Source organism: Xenopus laevis, chromosome 1S (genome assembly GCF_017654675.1).
Source record: "Xenopus laevis strain J_2021 chromosome 1S, Xenopus_laevis_v10.1, whole genome shotgun sequence".
Taxonomy (NCBI): Eukaryota; Metazoa; Chordata; class Amphibia; order Anura; family Pipidae; genus Xenopus; species Xenopus laevis.
In genome coordinates, this window is record NC_054372.1 from 57,470,997 (window position 1) to 57,491,818 (window position 20,822).

The following is a 20,822-nucleotide window of genomic DNA, read 5'->3' on the forward strand; positions in this document are numbered from 1 at the left end:
ATGTAGGCAGGGCAGGTAAAATACCAGCTATATAGCAATAATTGACTGCTGTCTATGGCTGTGACTATGGGTCAGTTTCTAGTTTACATATGCTTTTTTACTGATCACCAAGACCAAGGCTGCGAACAGCATGGATGCTGCCTAAGAAAGCAGAAACCAACACCAATGTGCAGTGACCCAGTTTGACACTCACTGTGGCTCCACTGTTACGTTTTGGAAGTTACAAGTGATGTGGTTGGGGGGGGGTCTGTGCACATGGGCTAATAGCAAAAATGTTCAAAGGGGTTTACTTCCCCTTCATTGTATGGGTAGTACAGGTATGGGACCTGTTATCCAGAATGCTTGGGACCTGGGGTTTTCTGGATAATGGATCTTTCCGTAATTCGGATCTTCATGCCATTACTTTAAGTGTTTATCACGAAACGCGTAAGGCTGTGGACACAATAAACTTTTCACTTTGAAAGCTATCTGCCTGGTGGAAGATTGCCTTCATTGAGTGCCTGCTCCAAAAAGTTTTTTTTGGTTTGTCCGCTCCCCGTGCTGAGGGCTCGGGGCGGTGCACACGGGCCTCTTCCCAAGTGTGGTGAGTTATCTACATTTACTTGCAGACCCTAAACTACAGATTCATTATTACTTTAAATTAACCAAATAAGCTGGTTTTGTTTCCAATAAGGATTAATTATATCTTAGTTTGGATCAAGTACAAGGTACTGTTTTATTACTACAAAGAAAAATCATTTTTTAAAATTTGGATTATTTGGATAATATGGAGTCTATAGGAGACGGCCTTTCTGTAATTCGGAACTTTCTGGATAACGGGTTTACGGATAACGGATTCCATACCTATATATGGGAAAAATGAACGCGACTCATATTATAATAATCATTATCATATTTACTGATTACTGAATGGGACAAAATGTATTGTTACAAATTAGCATATTTAGACAAAGTAGGTCATTTCAGTATACCCTTTCAGTATAGTTTAAAACAAGTAAGCTATAGCCCCTGTGGTATACAATATATAGAAATATAGAATAATATAATAACATTAAAGGAGGAAATATTCGTATTGTTGGCAAGTCTTCCTTGTGCAAACAGTTCTTATGTACAAATGGTTTTTTATTTGGGCATATTTTACCCCTTTTCTGCCAGAGCTCTTTGATCTCCCTGTGCTGTGAATTGCCTGTGAAACAAAGCGGCACATTTACTTAGCTCGAGTGAAGGATTAGAAGGAAAAATACTTTGAATTTCGAAGTATTTTTTTGGCTACTTCGACCATCGAATTGGCTACTTCGACCTTCGACTTCGAATCGAACTAAAAATCGTTTGACCATTCGATAGTCGAAGTACTGTCTCTTTAAAAAAAACTTCGACCACCTACTATGTCACCTAAAAACTACAGAGCACCAATGTTAGCCTATGGGGAAGGTCCCCATAGGCTTTCTAGGCAATTTGTGATCGAAGGAAAATCGTTCGATCGATGGGTTAAAATCCTTCGAATCGTTCAAGTGATTTGATCGAACAAATTGCGGTAAATTCTTCGAATTTGATATTCAAAGTCGAAGGATTAAACTTCGATGGTCGAATATCGTGGGTTAATTAACCCTCGATATTCGACCCATAGTAAATGTGCCCCAAAGTGTAGCCTAAATCAAAGAGAAGCCCGAAAAAGTTAATTTTATAACTCCCAACTGTCCCGTTTTCAGCCTGTGCTGTTTACAGTCCTGATTTTGACAGCTCAACCCGCAGTCCCACGTTTGTACTGAAAGTCCTGACTTTCTCTGTTCTGAACAGCCAGAAAAAGAAACAAAGTTTCTACCTAAATTAGCTTTTGGCAGAGAGCCTAGATCAGCTAACAAGTGCAAATAAGATACAGTACGTTGTAACAATTTTGAGATAAGCAAATAAGTAATTGTAACAATTTAGAGTAGGCGGCCCCTTGGGAAAAGTTAGACTCACAGCTTAAAGGGCAAATCACATTCATTAGCAAAACTCTAATAACTGAAAAAAAATTATGTTCAAGCTTTCATAACCTGCCAAATTTTGTAAAATTAACATCGTAATTAGGGGGTGTGGCCTACTGATGTGTTGGTCGGGCTTTTCCTGACCCGCACCCGCCCGCAACCCACCCTCCCACCACCGCCTGATCCAGAGTTCCGGGTCTCTTTTATAGAGAGGCACCCGTCTATTAAAACTCAACCCGAAAGTCGGAAGACGGCATTTGGAAGGCTCGCAACCCAGAAAAGAGAGTGCGAGGTTGGCCTGAACCCGCGGGTATCGGGTCGGCCCCCACATCACTAGTGTGGCCACAAAAATGGGCGTGGTGAAAAAATGGGAGGTATGTCATTTTATGACGTTGGCGCTCAGGTCCCTGACAAAAAGTTAAAGTTCAAAATGTAATAACTGTCTGTTGAAGAATATAACATTGTTAGGTGCAAATTTTTTAGATTTTTCTTTGTGACTGTTAAAATTCCCTGAATAACTGAACTATCCTGGTTACCCTGCACTATACAGTGTCAGCACCATGTGTCCCATTTTTCTAAAAGTCTGACTGATCAGTCACACAAAGTTAATAATTGTGCCACCAGCTCTTTAATTGTACAGGAACAAGTCAAGTGCTTTTTGCCATCCATAAATAAGAGTTAATTGCAGGAAAACAACATTAGATTAATAAGCTTTAATAGTTTTTACTGTAGCTACAGGTACAAATTTGTTTTAAGTAAAGCAATATACGTGTTTAAATTTTATATTAAAAAAACAATCTTTGGCTTCTAACTAACATTGTTAATACCCTGACATTAGCCTTACTTAATGGGGCGGAATGGAATGTACCTGTGACTTTGGAAACATGCCACCCTTTGTGTTCTGCTGTTCATTTACTCTTGTGATGGACATGGCAGGGACCAGCCAATTTCTTGCAGGAAGCCATTGACCTTGTTTTGACTGTGCTGATATTCATAGCCTTTCCTTGGCGAGATTGATCTGGTCCTAAGCTGTGATGAAGTGTCTGCTTTGTTATTGACTGATGTGGTCATTTCTTATTCTGATTACAAATGTTTTATATACAGGTATCATTCATTATTTGTTTGCATCTTTTATAATACAGGTATAGGACCTGTTATCCAGAATGCTCTAGACTTGGGGTTTTCTGAATAAGGGGTCATTCTGTAATTTGGATCTCCATACCTTAACTTTACTACAAAATCATTTAAACATGAATTAAATAGGATTGTTTTGCCTTCAATAATGATTAATTAAAACTTAGTTGGGATCAAGTATAAGGTACTGTTTTATTACAGAAAAAAGGAAATATGTTTTAATACTTTGAATTATTTACTGAAAATGGAGTCTATGGGAGATGACCTTCCAGCAATTCGGAGCTTTCTGGATAACGGGTTTCCTGGTAGCTGATCCTATACCCGTAAAACAAACAGGCAGGTCATCATGGCTTTCATAAGAAAAGAGATAAATTGAGAACCTTATAAAACAAGGGAAAAGGTAACAGTAAAATCACATTCTCATATCCATAAGGGGTTGAAAAAGTGGGAAAGCAATTCAGTCAACATTCAGGTACAAGTACAATTATTTCTTATTTATGTATATATTGGAGAGTTACACCGACCAAAGTCAGTATTTGCTTTAAAAAAAAAAAAAGAAAAGAGTGCCTCTTGATGTAGAACATGAGCAAAACATGGGTACCAACATTCACCAGGAACTGCTCACACACCATGTGCCATAACATATGACATCTTATTAATTGTACATCTCAAATTGTACCATTATTTTTGCTGTGCTTGTCATAGTCATGGTATATTTAAAGGAATTGTTCAGTGTAAAAATAAAAACTGGGTGAATAGATAGGCTGTGCAAAATAAAAATGTTTTCAATATAGTTAGTTAGCCAAAAATGTAATGTATAAAGGCTGGAGTGACTGGATGTGGAACAGAACAGAACAGAATACTACTTCCTGCTTTGCAGCTCTCTTGGTTTCCACTGATTGGTTACCAGGCAGAAACCAATCAGAGTCTTGGGGGGGGCTGAATGCTGAGGATTAATTGCAAACTCAGTGAACAGTTATGTCCCATGTGGTCCCCCTTCAAGTCGCTGACTAACTCAGTTAGAGATCTGAAAAGCAGGAAGTAGTGTTCTGGCTATTATGTTAAAAATCTGCTCACTCCAGCCTTTACATTACATTTTGTCTAAATAACTATATTAGATACAATTTTTTTATTTTGCATAAACTAACTATTTACCCACTTTTTATTTTTACGCTGAACTGTTCCTTTAAATCACATTCAGTTATGTACAGCCTAAGATTAGTCTTTTAATACATTAAAAGCAGAGTGCACTATTCTAATTTTTGTTGAAAATGTCAGTCCCCTGTAGGCAATATGTGTATTAAATTCAATGAGCACAGAAAGCAGTAGAAAGCAATAGAACTTACTGTTATATTATCATGAAGCATAATGTTTAGTTAAACACCAGATGGAAAGAACATTGCTCTTTCTCAGATACATGTGATGTTATTTAGATCGTTGTTATTAAATCTCGCCACTATTAGGATATGGTCCCTTGTAATACTGTTGTTACAAGCCTTGTGCCGGCTATAGCATAGGGTGATGGAGAATGTCTTATGTCAAGCCCATTCAAAGGAAGTCTTTTGATAGACTTGAAATGTTATGAATATAATTTTGACGTTCTGTATAAAACTTGAATTGTGAATTTCAATGGCTGCAAGCTACTCAACATAGTGAGATTTGGCCGAATACCGAACCAAATCTGAATTTGCATATGCAAATTAGAGGTGGGAAGGGGGAAACATTTTTTACTTCCTTGTTTTGTGACAAAAGTCATGAGATTTCCCTCCCTGACCCTCATTTGCATATGCAAATTAGGATTCGGATTTGGTTCGCCAGGCAGAAGTATTCGCCCGAATCTGAATCCTGCTGAAAAAGGCAGAATCCTGGCCGAATCCCGAACCGAATCCTGGATTCGGTGCATCCCTAGTGAGAATAAGCAGAATCCTAGCAAGCCGAAGTCTGATGGCATTTTTTTTTATCCACTGTAAGAGAATGGTCCTACTGAGGTTAGATTTTTTTTTTTTACAATGGAAGTGATTTGTAATAGCAGACTGGGGGTGGTAACAGAACTTTGCTCACTTCACTGCCCATACATGAGGAGATAGGACTTTCATAATATTGATAGTTCAGTAGAGAGAATGATAAAGCATTAATATAATATAAGCAACATCTTGGAGATGAAATCGTCCTAAGAAAGACTGGTTAGATTAGCGCCATGCATTTAAAGTCCACTATTTTGGATTCGGCCGAACCCCCGAATCCTTCGCGAAAGATGCGGCCGAATACCGAATCCTAATCTGCATATGCAAATTAGGGGTGGTAAGGGGGAAACATTTTTTACTTCCTTGTTTTGTGACAAAAAGTCACACAAAATTTCCCTCCCCGCAAATTAGGATTCAGATTCGGTTAGGCCGGGCAGAAGGATTCAGCCGAATCCTGCTGAAAAAGGCCGAATCCTGGCCAAATCCCGAACCGAATCCTGGATTCGGTACATCCCTAATTTAGACACCAGTCCGGAATGTCATTTTCTTTCTCTATACAGTAACGCAATAAGTTAGGTTGAAAAAAGACACACATCCATCAAGTTCAATCTTTTATGTCCTTTTATAACTGCTAGTTGACCAGTGGAAGGCAAAACCCCCCATATGAAGCCTCTACAATTTGCCAGTCGTTCCATAGTTATTGGCAATTATAGATAATATCTTTCATTTGATTTTCAAAGCTGTCCTTTAGTCAAAACAACAGATGTCAGTGGTACGAGGATTTAAAATAGGTCCTAAACAATTTATATCTCAAAAATCATACAAAACCTAAGAAATGAAAATGACTCAGTCATAGACATGCAGAGAAACCGTAATATTTAAATATAGGACATTGGAAGCATAGACAAATTGAATGTATTCTTTAGGTTAATTGGGTTGATCTGTGCAGATTATAAAGCTTTAAAGAGGTGGTTAACCTTTAAGTTTATTTAAGTATATTATAGAATGGCTAATTCTAAGCAACTTTTTAATTTTTATCAGTGCATGGTTGCTAGGGTAATTTGGGCCCTCGCAACCAGATTGTAACCGGACAGCTGCTGAATAAAAAGGAAAATAAATCAACACCCACAAATAATAAAAAATGAAAACCATATGCATCTACATCATGTTTTAACATTAAAGGCGAACAATCCCTTCACTTTATGTTGACCTAAAAATATTTTTTTCCTGCATAATGAGATTTTTCTGAGTTTGGTTGTTTTTTTTTCCCAAAACATCTTGGGAATTTAGGTGCAGAGAACCATTCTATTCAGTGGATACACCAGTCATTACTAAGAAATAATATCCATAGAAACTGATGCTCAAGAAAAAATACCAGCCTTCCTAGATTTTAATCTCTCTGCTGTATTAACACTGGGTCATGCTTTATTTTAACAGGCCAGGCAGAATCCCTGTCAAGATTATAAATGCAAGAAACATCATCACTGTTGTCATCAAATGAGAATCTTAGTAGAAATGACACTGCAGTTGGCATGAGAATGGGGTATTAGAGGTGAAAGCAAGAGAGAATGATTTCTGCAGGTTCTATATTTGGTTACACAGACCATGTAAACCCTGGTGTATTTAGTGACACTGCTGACACTGCGGGGCACATTTACTATTGGTCGAATATCGAGGGTTAATTAACCCTCGATATTCGACCCTCGAAGTTAAATCCTTCGACTTCGAATATCGAAGTCGACGGATTTAGTGCAATTAGTTCGATTGAAGGAATAATCGTTCGATCGAACAATTAAATCCTTCAAATCGAACGATTCGAAGGATTTTAATCCATCGATCGAACGATTTTCCTTCAATCAGAAATTGGTTAGAAAGCCTATGGGCTAACATTGGTGCTCGGTAGGTTTTAGTTGGCGAAGTAGGTGGTCGAAGTTTTTTTTAAAGAGACAGTACTTCGACTATCGAATGGTCGAATAGTCGAACGATTTTTACTTCAAATCGAAGTCGTGGTCGAAGTAGCCAAAAAAACTTCGAAATTCGAAGTATTTTTTATTCTAATCCTTCACTCGAGCTAAGTAAATCTTAAAGGAAAACTATACCCCCCAAAAATTTAGGTCTCTATAAAAAGATATTACATAAAACAGCTCATATGTAAAACCCTTCTTGATGTAAACAAACCATTTTCATAATAATATACTTTTCTAGTAGTATGTGCCATTGGGTAATCATAAATAAAAAATTGCCATTTTAAATAAAATAAGGGCCGCCCCCTGGGATTGTTCGATTCACAGTGCACACAAACATGTCAACAAACTATACTTCTTAGGTCACAAGAGCCAATTACAGTTAGAGTTAGGCAGTATTTCTGGTCAGGTGATCTCTGAGGCAGCACACAGACCATCACGAAATGGTGGTTCAAGGCAAGAGATGTAAAAGGGCAATATTAACTTAAATATATATTTCAGTTTGATAAGGTTCTTTAATATGCCACTTAATATGATGTAAACTATCTGTTGCTTAAGTGTTCATTTTGGGGGTATAGTTTTCCTTTAAATCGTCTGTTCAGTATCTCTCTTTGTTATTTACCCCTGCAGAGTGGTTACATAGTCCCAATTCTGAAAACACATGAGTTTCACATGAATTCGATTTTACTCGAAATTCGATTGGGAGGGTCATTTATTAAAAAAAGTTCATAGAATATGCAAAGCTCGGATGAATTTTACCGATCCGAAACTCAAATCGAATTTGATTCGAATTCGACCGAACTCGATTAGAGGATTTTTTCTCCGAAAAAAAACCCTTGAATGTCAGGAAGGCTACAAATATCTCCTAATCAGTCACTTGACCTCTCCCATTGACTTACACAGAAATTCGTCAGGTTTCAGGTGGCGAATAGCCGGATTCTTAAAGGGCCAGGGTATGATAAATCTTGAAAATCGAATTGGAATTTTTTTTAAAAAAAACTCGAATCGATTTTCGATAATTCTCTAGTCGAATTTGACAGTTTTGACTATAAAGATAAATTCAAAAATTCGAATTTTCAATTAGATCCTTAAATCTGCCCCTTAGTATCTCATAAAATGGCATTTTACTCTTCTGTTGGATTTAGGTATCAGTGACCCCCCCCCCAGCAGCCAAAATAGCGTTGCTCTGGGAGGCTACAATTTTTTTTATTATCATTACTTTTTATTACCTGTCTTACTTCCCAGCTCCTCTACTATTCATCTTAGTTTCTCATTCAAACCACTGTTTAGGTGCTAGGGTTAACAACCATAGCAACCAGATAGATTCTACAATTTCAAAGTGGAGAGCTACCAAACAAAAATCTCATAAAAAATGTAAATAGTATCAGAATATCACAATAGGATATTAAATATAATATCATAATGTAAGTTTATCTGTTGTATTAACCAGTTCCTACCATTGCAAATAATCTCTCCCTCTTTCTTTCTCTCCCAAAATTTCGCTCTTTCTCTCTAGCTTTTTCTGTATATTTTATTTATGATTATATATATTTTACCTTTTTAGAATCTGGTGTATAAATATGTAAACCTCTGTTGCTATGAATCTATCTATCTATCTATCTATCTATCTATCTATCTATCTATCTATCTATCTATCTATCTATCTATCTATCTATCTATCTATCTATCTATCTATCTATCTATCTAGCTATCTATCTAGCTAGCTAATCTAAACTATCTATCTATCTATCTATCTATCTATCTATCTATCTATCTATCTATCTATCTATCTATCTATCTATCCTTTATATATCTTTATCATTATCCATAAGCTTTACTACAACTAGCATTATGGTTATTTTAGTCTAACAAACCAAGATTTCTATTTATTAGCTTTGAAAAGCTTTCACTTGGGTAAATGTAAGTAATTCTATTAATTGCCAATAAAAAGGCACAGTATAGCTGGACACAATCGCAGCAAATTGGGCTAAAAAGCAATATAAAGTAATGAGGGAGTGATGCAAAATAGATAGTTGCTGAGATGCATGATTCACTAAATTATTCATGTTGACCAGCATTAGGGCAAAGGCTTTAGGGAAAGGATGATTTTCTGCATCGATTTTCTCAGCATCACGTGGGACTTCACTAATTTCTGTCAGTTTCTCTGCTGTAGCTCTGTGTTTTCCTCTAGTTTCTTTACATGTATATATTGTAACTATGCAATGTACCACAGTATTACATTTTGTTTACTTTTGCTAAAAGGAAAGGGTTACATTTCAGCAAAAAGAAAAGAACCCTGTCTAATGCGAGGAATCTAATGACTGCACAAGTTTAATCAATCCTCGGAGATGCTCTCACAAAATGAATCATGCCATCGTGTGTTATTTTGCAGCATTTCAAATATTAATGGGAAATATTGCAGGCTAATTTGTTCTAAATTGAAACGTAGCGTATGGTTGCCTTCCACTTCATGATAATTAAGAGCTTCAGAAATATCAATTCTCTCCCATATGCAAATATGCCTCTCTATAAGTGTGCTGTTGTATTCAGTATCCAGGCTGTTGTATAAGGAGCATATTTCAATAAACCTATTGATTTCCTGTATGTTTGCGCATGTGATGTTGGCAGTTTATAATTGCATCAGTTCTCACTATTATATGTTTGGTTAAATTAAAGCAGGTTAGTGGAACCCAAATGTCTCACCGTATTGTTCAATGGTAGTTATGTCCCCCTGGCAGCATCAACATTATTTCTTCAGCTCAAGGAGCACTCCCTTTGCTTTAAAGGGGTGGTTTGCCTTGAATTAAACTTTTAGTTAGTTAGTCAGTCAGTCAGTTCTAAGCATTTTTTTAACTGGTCTGTATTATTTATTTTTTATATTTTTTTAATTATTTGCCTTCTTCTGATTCTTTCCAGCTTTCAAATGGGGGTCACTGACCCCATCTAAAAAACAAATACTCTGTTGTACATTGTAGCCTTGTTACTTTTTATTAATCATCTTTTTATGAAGGTCTCTCCCATACCTCCCAACTGTCCTGTTTTTAGAGGAACAGTCCCTCTTTTGACATCTCAACCCACAGTCCTGTTTTTCTTTGCACTGAACACCCAGAAAAAGAAACAATGTTTCTAACTTAATTGGCTTTTGGCAGAGAGCCCAGAAGAGCCACAGCACAAGATAAGATACTTTCGTAAAAATTTCTAGACAAGCAAATAAGTAATTGTAACAATATAAGATAACAGGTCCCTTGGGAAAAGTTAGACTCACAGGTTAAAGGGCAATGCAACTTCATTAGCAAAACTGTAATAACTGGGAAAAAAACACAGAAATATGTTCAAACTTTCATAACCTGCCATATTTTGTAAAATGAACATGGTAATTAGGAGGTGCAGCCAAAAAATGGGCATGGTCAAAAAAAAATAATCTTTTTTGTCACTCTTTTTATTTCCAAAATGTTGGAAGGTATTCTCTCCTGTTCATATTCCAGTGTCTTAGTCAAATCAATGCATGGTTGCTAGGGTAATTTGGACCATAGCAACCAGATTGCTGAAATCGCATACTAGAGAACTGCTGAATAAAAAGGTAAATAACTCAAAAATCACAAATAATAAAAAATGAAAACCAATTATAAATGATCTCAGAATATCACTTTCTACATCATACTAAAAGTTAATTTAAAGGTGAGCAACCCTCTCAATTATTTTTCACTAGAAAAGGACCAATCATGTCAACACAGCTGTTATTACATACTGCAAAATATTTGTAATTGAAGGACTACTAAAGTGATGAAGTTTTCTAAAGATATTTAAGTTCTTATATAGAGCTGTATGGGTACATAGCTGTGGGTGTAGTATTCATATGCAATAAAATAATACTTCAGTATTATGTACTACCACAGTTCATCTGGAGGCCTTTGAATGATATTATCATTTGAATGTAAACCCCCCCATTTCGAATAGGAAGAATTTAAGCACTGTTATATTAAGGATCCTCCAGATACTATTGTCTGTGCAACCTTGGTTTCTGCATTGGCTTCCTCTGGCATTAATATGACGTAGCACGTGGACTAATTTATCATGGGAGGCATATCTGTGTGTGCAGGTGTCAGTATTTTCTCCATAGGCTAACTCCAGAGCTGAGGATGCTAGAAGAGGTGTAGTAGCTATAGGACCTGTAGTAGAACCTCCACCTTAGATAAAAAAAATACTTGTGGAGTGACAACCTCTATCTAAATTTGTATTCAGCCACTTCATTCGTCTTCCACAGAGGTCAGAAAAATATATTGAAAGAAGAATATATCTTCATGCATTGTGTTGCTGTACACCTGCTGATGCATTCTTTCTAATGTGTGCATGCTAATATGCTGGGGGGTTAGTTAGCCACATATTAAGAGGGGTATTTATCAAAGTCCGAATTTATCTCAGTATTTTCTGAAAAAAAACTGACCAAATCCACACGGGTTTTTTGGGCTGATTTATTAATACACTTTCCCGAAAATGTTGTTTGCTGGGGAAAAAAAAAATCAGATTTTCACCCTTTTTTCTGATTTTTTCATCTGATTTTCACGATTTTTTCGGATTTTTCTCCGGAAAACTCAGAATTTTGCTCGAAAACTCAGAATTCTGTGCCAAAAACCCAGCACACATCAAAAAAATCATTGGGACTTCTCCCATTGACGTATAAACAAAGTGCCGGATTTTCAGATTCAGACTTTTCCCATCATTCGTGATTTTTTTAAAAGTCCGGTTTTATAAAAAAAAAAATCACAATTTTTTTTCGTGATTTTTGCATTCGGAGTTTAGTAAATTACCCCCTAAGTTATGTTAGTGAATATGCGGTACCTATTAAAGATACAACTTTATTCTAAAATGCACATTTTGGATACATTCTATCATTGCTGACCATGAGTAACATGTCTGTATCTCTATGACTGTGTGACATGTTTCTAAGTGGTTTTGTGCTTGATTCTCTCCTCATATAGTCAGTTAAATACTCTAATTAAACATAAAGGTATGGGATCCTTATCCAGACACCCATTATCCAGAAAGCTCCCAATTAAAGTCTCCCATAGACTCCATTTTATGGAAATAATCCAAATTTTTAAAAATGATTCCTTTTTTCTCTGTAATAATAAAACAGTGCCTTGTTCTTGATTCAAGTTACGATACAATTAAACCTTATTGGAAGCAGAACCAGCCTGTTTTATTTAATGTTTACATGATTTTCTAGTAGACTTAACGTATGAAGATCCAAATTATGGAAAGATCTGTTATCTGGAAAGCCCCAAGTCCCGAGCATTCTGTATCACAGGTCCTATACTTGTATTAACATAGACAACAGAACGCCATTTTTATGTTCAATACATTTCTGTCAGTTCATGACTCATGAGATGTGTCCATGCGTTTCTGTCAGGGCTGCTGCACTCTATTACTTGTAAATAGTGTTTCAGTAATATTTCCCTTTAGGGCTCACACTAATCCAAGGTAATGAGATTTCTTGCATCACTTTCAGTAATGACCCAGCTGCTCATTGCCCTGCCTGCTGTTATTCATGGGACACCGCAGGGGGGCTTACAGCTAACATCTTGTGGGATATTGCCAGTCATTCCTAGTGTCTGTTATTCCTCTCCCCTTATACTAACAATTGCCCATGAGTGATTGTTTCATGTATACTTTCCATCGGCAAAGACATTCTAGAAGATTCTATATCCCCTATTTATAAGTATAGTTTGTATTCACCATGTTATATAATAACATGTTCTTTAAAGCCTATGCCCATATTCATCTCAAAGAGCCTTTCAAATATTTATATTTTTATGCAACCATGTTCCAGCGTCAGCGCTAGCGTTCAATTTTAAAGGGACCGTATACCCCCTTTTCAACATACTTTTTGCCTATGCTTTAGGATATTGCTATGGTTTTGTTATTTATTGGTTTAAAGAGGGTGAAATTTGAAATTAAAACTAAAGTCCCAGGCTGCTTCCTGTTCTCAAACAAAGCAGCAACCCACTGAGGAGCTGCTCTAAAAACATAACAGGGTGTAGCTCTGGGAAGAGAGGTGTTTATATATACATATATATATATATATATATATATATATATATATATATATATATATATATATATATATATACAGAAGCTTCTCAGTGGGCTGCTGTTTTGTTAGACTTTGCTCTTTGGGGGTCAGGAAGTATCAGAAATATCCCATGTAAGGGTTTTTTTCTGCAATGGAGCGCATAATACATTAGGGGACGGATTTATCATGGGTCAAATTGTAAATTCGAATTTTCAAAAACTGTCAAATTCGACTAGGGAGTTATTCAAATTCGATTTGGGTTTTTAAAAATTTTTAGGGATGCACAAATCCAGGATTCAGTTCGGGATTCAGCCAGGAACCGGCCTTTTTCAGCAGGATTTTCGACCGAATCCTTATGCCCGGCCGAACCGAATCCTAATTTAGGGACGGGGAGGAAAATCGCATGACTTTTTGTCACGAAACCAGGATGTAAAAAATGTTTCCCTTTCCCAACCCTAATTTGCATATGCAAATTCGTATTTGGTTCAGTATTTGGCCGAATCTTTTGCGAAGGATTCGGGGGTTCGGCCAAAACCAAAATAGTGGATTCGGTACATCCCTAAAAAAATTTGAATTCGATTTTTGAGATTTCTCATACTCTGGCTCTTTAAAGGAAACTATACCCCCAAAATGAACACTTAAGCAACAGATAGTTCATATTATATTAAGTGGCATATTAAAGAATCTTACCAAACTGGAATATATATTTAAGTAAATATTGCCCTTTTACATCTCTTGCCTTGAGCCACCATTTCATGATGGTCTGTGTGCTGTCTCAGAGATCACCTGACCAGAAATACTACAACTCTAACTGTAACAGGAAGAAGTGTGGAAGCAAAAGACACAACTCTGTCTGTTAATTGGCTCATGTGACCTAACATGTATGGTTTGTTGGTATGTTTGTGAGTACAGTGAATCCTACGATCCCTGGGGGCGGCCCTTATTTTTTAAAATGGCAATTTTCTATTTATGATTACCCAATGGCACATACTACTAGAAAAGTATATTATTATGAAAATGGTTTATTTACATGAAGCAGGGTTTTACATAAGAGCTGTTTTATGTGATATCTTTTTATAGAGACCTACATTGTTTGGGGGGTATAGTTTTCCTTTAAGAACTCGAATTTGATTATTCGCCACCTAAAACTTGCCGAATTGCCAATGGGAGATGTCAAGGGATCAATTTGGAGTTGTTTACAGCCTTTACAAAATTTGGCAGGTTATGAAAGTTTTAACATATTTCTGTGTTTTTTTTTTTTCAGTTTTGCTAATGAAGGTGAATTTCCCATTAAGCTGGGAGTCTAACTTTTCCCACGGGAATCTTATATTGTTATAATTACTTATTTTCTTATCTTATCTCAAAATTGTTACAAAGTATCGTATTTGCACCTGAAGGCTGTTCTGGGCTCTTAATTAAGCCAATTAAGTTAGAAACTTTGTTTCTTTTTCTGGCTGTTCAGTGCAGAGAAAATTGGGTTTTTCCAGTACAAACGCGGGACTGCGGGTTGAGCTGTCAAAAGAGGGACTGTCCCTCTGAAAACAGAACAGTTGGGAGGTATGAAAATGTCCTGCAGAACATTTCAGATTAACCTTTTATTTGGTAGGAATCCATTTATTATGGTAACCGTAACAGAATGGGATTCACTCCCATGATTCATTTATGATCATTTGCAAAGACTTCAGTTAACTGCTGGGTTAATTCCCCTAGGAGAGGAACATATACAATTTGTATATGGTGCTCAGCTGTTCACTAGCTTGCACACCTGCCAGGCCTCTTTAGAGGAAAATCAATGAGCATCTGGCTGCTGTATGAATATGTCTATGAGCAGAATAAATATTGACACTGTGACCACAGAAAATTGTGTTTGGCTGAAAGGGATCTCCACCCAAAAACTGTAAAAAGAAAAGGTAAGCTAAGCAACTTTCTCATATACATAAATGACATTTTTTGACGACTTTAATTGTTGCTATTAAAATCAGTATCTGGTTGTCCATTTCTATTGCCTGCTTTGGTGGTTCTGACTCTAGCTCTGCTTCAATGTTTCAGGAATCAGAAGAGAACAGAAAGGGATAAACAAATGCTGCATTTACAAATAACATAAAAAACATTAAGAAAATAATGTATAATGGAGAGTTGCTTTTATTATGCAAGACAAATATTTTAGGTGGAGAGCCATTTAAGTTAATTGTTTGAGAGATGTGGGAGTTCTAGATCCGATAATACGTCAGGAGAAGGTTTTTGAATAAACATTTGGCATTTTATTATATGATTATATTAGAAATCCGGTGCTGTTTGTATTTATTTAAACTTGTACTTAAAATAACCATATTTATATTGGTGTGCTATATAAAGAATTACCTACTCCAGATTTTCCAATCTTACAGTAAGGGCAAGGCCAGACATGTCGTTTTTAATTTGCATTTTTAAAAAAGCTCCATCAGGCGTAAATACGCCACTGAAAACACAGGCGACCGTCACGCGTTTTTTAAGTACGTTGTTTTTCTTTCCCAACATGCACTTCTCATTTTTCTCGTTCCCCATAATCCCGCTGGCTGGAAATAGAAAATAGAAAAGCTATTTAGAAATAGAAAAACAAAAAAAAATAGAAAAACTATTTACATGCAAAATGGAGCAGGAATGATCGTAAAAATGTATATATGCATCATTTATCTCACGAGAATTTGGACGCCATATTTAAAATACGCTGCTTATTTACGTAAAGTGTATTTTTAAACTTGTAGAACCCATGATTTGGTAGTTTCTTGGCGTCCCGTGGCGGATTTCAGCTTGCAAGTGCCCTGTGAGAATTGCCATAGTGTGTTTTCTATTAGTTTCAGTGGTAGTGCAGTTTACACCCGACGGAGCTTTTTTTTTAAAAACGCAGTGTAAAAACGCCACGTCTGGCCTTGCCCTAACAACTAGCAAATGGACTTGTCATTCGAGAAGTGGGCTATTATCCCACTGATGGCAAGGAGTTGACTGATAACACACTAAGGGGCAGATTCATTAAGGGTCGAATTGAAAATTCGAACTTTCAAATTTTCTTTTATGGTCAAAACTGTGAAATTCTACTAAGGAGTTATCCAAACTCGATTTGAGTTTTTTTTAAAAAAAAATTCAGATTTCAAGATTTATCAAACTCTGGCCCTTTAAGAATTCAAATTCGACTATTCGCCACCTAAAACCTTCCAAATTACTGTTTAAGTCAATGGGATCAATTCTGGAGATGTTTTGCAGCCTTCCTGACATTTGAGTTTTTTTCAGAGAAAAAAAATCGGATTTGAATCGAATTCTATTCGAGTTTTCTATTTGTTTAAATTTGTCAGAGTTTTATTAATTCGATCTTATTAATAAATTTTGACTAGTCGAATTTCAAATTTATGGGAGTTTATTCCGCATGTCTGCGTAAAAATGTAGAACTCACCAGGTATTAAATGATACAGTCACTATTTATTGCAAACAGAAGGCTTAGCTCAGCTGCACTAATATTCACCCTGTAGCTCCTTTGCATATTTTGAAGCATGAGGCTAGACTGCTCAAGTAGTAGGCAGCACCCCAGACACAACTCATTTAATATTAAGCAGGATCAGTGGAGCATAAAGCTCTGTGACTTTGACGGATTTCATTTGACAGCTTTAAACCGGCTTCTGGGCAAGCTAAGGCCCCCACTTTGTCTGTTAAGTGATTTATGCAGGTAATGACACGTAATAATTTAGAATGAACAGTGTTGTTGCATATCTGGCTTATTTTCTTAACCTATGAACTTTGGTGATTCTTAAAGATGTGGACATGACTGTAGAGTATGCAAGCAATTTTTTAAAATTATATTTGTAAACACACACACACACACTATGATATTGGATAATTTGTTTTCAGTAAATAAATGACCAAATATAATAATTTGTGTTTCATTTGTTTAACTAGGTTTTCTTTATCTACTCTTAGGACTTCTTTGAAAATCAGATGATGTTTTAGGTCACGTTCATATATTTCTATAAAAAATTTGAAAATTTGAAAGGGTTCACAAACTTTCAAGGTTTGTACAAAATATATTCAAAATACTCCTGCCCATGGGCTGCCCAGCACACTAGGCTATTTTATTATTTGAATCCAGTAATGCGTGCTTTAAAATAAAGTCACTAGAAATGGTACGTACATTTCTACTTATTCTTCTTTCATTTATAGGAGAAATAAAAGGTGTGGTTTGCCACTTTAGTCAGGGGGGGGGGTGTGTTGCAATTCTTTCATGTAGAATTTGCTGGAAATTGAATCCACGGGGGCCTTATTTTTTGGGAATGTGGCCATTGTACTGTTTGCTAATACCATATGCCGAAAGTCCCATAATACATAGCAATTAGGTATTGGGAAGAGAGGTAACCCCCCCCCCCCCTAAAAAAGCTGAAAGGAATTACTCGTGCAGAACCTAAATAATTTATATTCTCTGTCTTCCATCAAAAAGAGGCTGCATGAGTCCAGGCTATTGGCTATCTTTCATAGCTTTGCTATGGGGTTGTATGGTGGGCAATGACTATATTAATACATAACTCTCTGGGATGGAAAGCTGTCCTTCCTTCCTTCTGCTTCTCCCCTGGATACTTCAACAACATTCTTTAGTAGATGACAATGAATAGTTTGAACCTACGTCACACTGTTTTTATAGGTGAAAATCAGTGTCTGATGCCTTTGCATGCCATCTTTTGTTTACAACTGTGTTGTGGCTTATTAAATCATATCTACTCCAGTTTCTCCCAAAACAAGCAGGAACCAGTTTGCAGTATTGCAAGCAAAAATGTACTTGACATGTCAGCAGTGGCCTGTTGTATAGTCACTCACATATATGACAATCCACTCTTATTAATAGAATCTGCCATCACAACATCACACAGCAGGGTATTTTTGCAGAGCCATTTAGTGGAATGGCTCTGCAAAGTGACAGTTTAGTGTAAAGGCAGAAATCTCTAGCTCCCTGTCAGGTCCACTTGCTGCTGCTGTCTGCCCACCAGAATGGGTTTGGCTGGCAAGTACTTAGTGCAATTGCCTCTCCTAAATAGCCTGGGGGGACAGTCAGGAGTAAGCAGAATGGCTAGCTGTTGCTGACAAGGTTTTTGGACACATTGCAGATGTAACTTTTACTGGCGCACCACTATTTTTAGTGAGTTGTGTAATGCAAATGCACAAACTTGTTCTTGAGACTAGATGCTCCCTTTAACAGGCATTTATAAAGCACCAACAATAGACACATTGATAAAACATACTAATGACATATGTAAGAATGTAAATAGGGCCCTACTTATTAGAGCTTACAATCTAAAGCAGAAGTGTGAGACTCCAAATTGCATGTTGGCTGGTAGCGATTTTACAGACCATAGTCATACAAGCAGAAATGATTTGCTTTGACCCAAAAGACAAGGGTTGACATTTCATAACCTTTGGAACATTCAAACACAAGGGCTGCATTTTATAGACATTTAACAGAAAATTTAGTTATCATGACAAAAGCAATTAATGCCTTTGCTGTTACACACACCAGCGAGAGCATCATTAATGGTATGGGCAATATTAGCTTGCCCATCTTCTTGGACAAAGGAAGAAAGGCACAAATAGGAGGAAAGGCATACCAATTTTATTATGTCTTATTTAGAAGCACTCCCTTACTCTTGTGGTAGAGTGACCACAGAGATCTGTGAAAAAGTATGTTTTCCCTGTAAAGGAATTCTGTCATGATTTTTATGATGTAGTTTTTATTTCTAAATTACACTGCAAATAAATCACTCAGCAATATAAAATGTCATTCCTGAACCAGCAAGTGTATTTTTAGTTGTAATATTGATGTGTAGGCAGCCATCTTAGGTCATTTTGCCTGGTCATGTGCTTTCAGAAAGAGCCAGCACTTTAGGATGGAACTGCTTTCTGGCAGGCTGTTATTTCTCCTACTCAATGTAACTGAATGTGTTGCAGTGAGACCTGGATTTTACTATTGAGTGCTGTTCTTAGATCTACCAGGCAGCTGTTATCTTGTGTTAGGGAGCTGTTATCTGGTTACCTTCCCATTGTTCTGTTGTTAGGCTGGGGAAGTGGAAGGGGGGGGGGAAGAAGGGTGTGATATCACTCCAACTTGCAGTACAGCAGTAAAGAGTGACTGAACTTTATCAGAGCACAAGTCACATGACTGGGGGCACCTGGAAAACTGATATGTCTAGCCCCATGTCAGATTTCAAAATTAAATATTAAAAAAATCAGTTTGCTCTTTTGAGAAACAGATTTCAGTGAAGAATTCTGCTGGAGCTGCATTATTGACTTATGAATTTTGGAGAAAAAAAAATTCTCCCATGACAGTATCCCTTTAAGGATTCGTGCAGCTGATCTGGTTATAGCAGTGAGAGTGCTCAGGGCTTTGAGCTGAAGCCACATATTCTATGAATACAGGCTAATTATAGAACAAAGTGAAGCAGTAATAGCACACACATACACAATACCTGCAGGACTGATCTATGCATGCTGTGGATGTGTGGCCTGTTATAGACTAAACTGCCAGTCCCATACTGGGTTTGTTTATTTCCTGAGAAGAAAGCACAGGTAGGCAGTTCTAGGATGGCCAGGTTTTCATCCTTTAGAAATTAAGAAGCAATACACCATGGGATATATTGATCAAAGCGAAACTGGGCTTATCTTTCTGTCTCATCTATCTACAGATTGCTTCCCCCCAATTGGCAATGCTGAGCCTTCCCCACAGCTGTGCCCTCTTCCCAAAGGGACATGCATAGACACAGGCTTATTAGATTTAGTAGGAACAGTGTGCAAGTGGGAGCTCCTGTGTTCTAATGATGGCACACAAGCAGGTGCTGGGAGACTGGAGTTTTGTGCTCGAGCTAGGAATTGGTAGGAAAGGGCATCTTCAACTTCTTATGGTGTCCCTAAAGGTTTCAATCTATTACTTACTTCTTCTGAGTGACACTTATTGCACTGAATGCAGGTAAACTACATTTCAAAATAGTAAACTAGGCTTTTATCTAATTAAGTTTCAATTTTGCCCAGTTTATTAAATACAGGTATGGGAACCAGGAAGCTCCGAATTACCCATAGACTCCATTTTATCCAAATAATCCAACATTTTAAAAAATGATTTCCTTTTTCTCTGTAATAATAAAACAGTATATTGTACTTGTTCCAAACTAAGATACAATTAAGCCTTACTGGAACCAGCCTATTGGGTTTATTAAATGTTTACATGATTTCCTACTAGACTTGATGTATAAAGATCCAAATTATGGAAAGATCCATTATTCGGAAATCCCACAGGTCTCATACCTGTATATCTAATAAACAACATGGTGTTATGGGCAGCAAAATTGCAGGCGAGTAACCCTGCAACATGATAGAAACATTGATTAGAAAGGATATGGGATAAGAATGAGGGAAAGGTACAGTCAAAATTATTCCACATATGTATTGATGTAGTCGCACACATAGAGAGCTGTGCTATTATAAACGTAAATGTAAAGATCCAGAAAGCTCCAAATTATGGGATGGGTGCCTCCCATAGACTCCATTTTAATTAAATAAAATTTTTCCATGATTTCCCTTTTCTCTGTAATGATAAAAAGTACATTGTACTTGATCCCAACAAAGTTATAATTAATCTTTTATATACTTTATATGAAGTCATTGATGGCAAAACATTCCATTGGGTTTATTTGATTTTTTATGAGCTATAATG

At 36.7% G+C, this 20,822-nt stretch overlaps 1 protein-coding gene across 13 annotated transcripts in view; it reads left to right on the plus strand.

Moving 5' to 3' along the window:
* The window catches only part of LOC108706710 (ankyrin-2), a 270,308-nt gene that overhangs the window by 99,299 nt on the left and 150,187 nt on the right, over positions 1-20,822 (plus strand). The window lies entirely within an intron of this gene.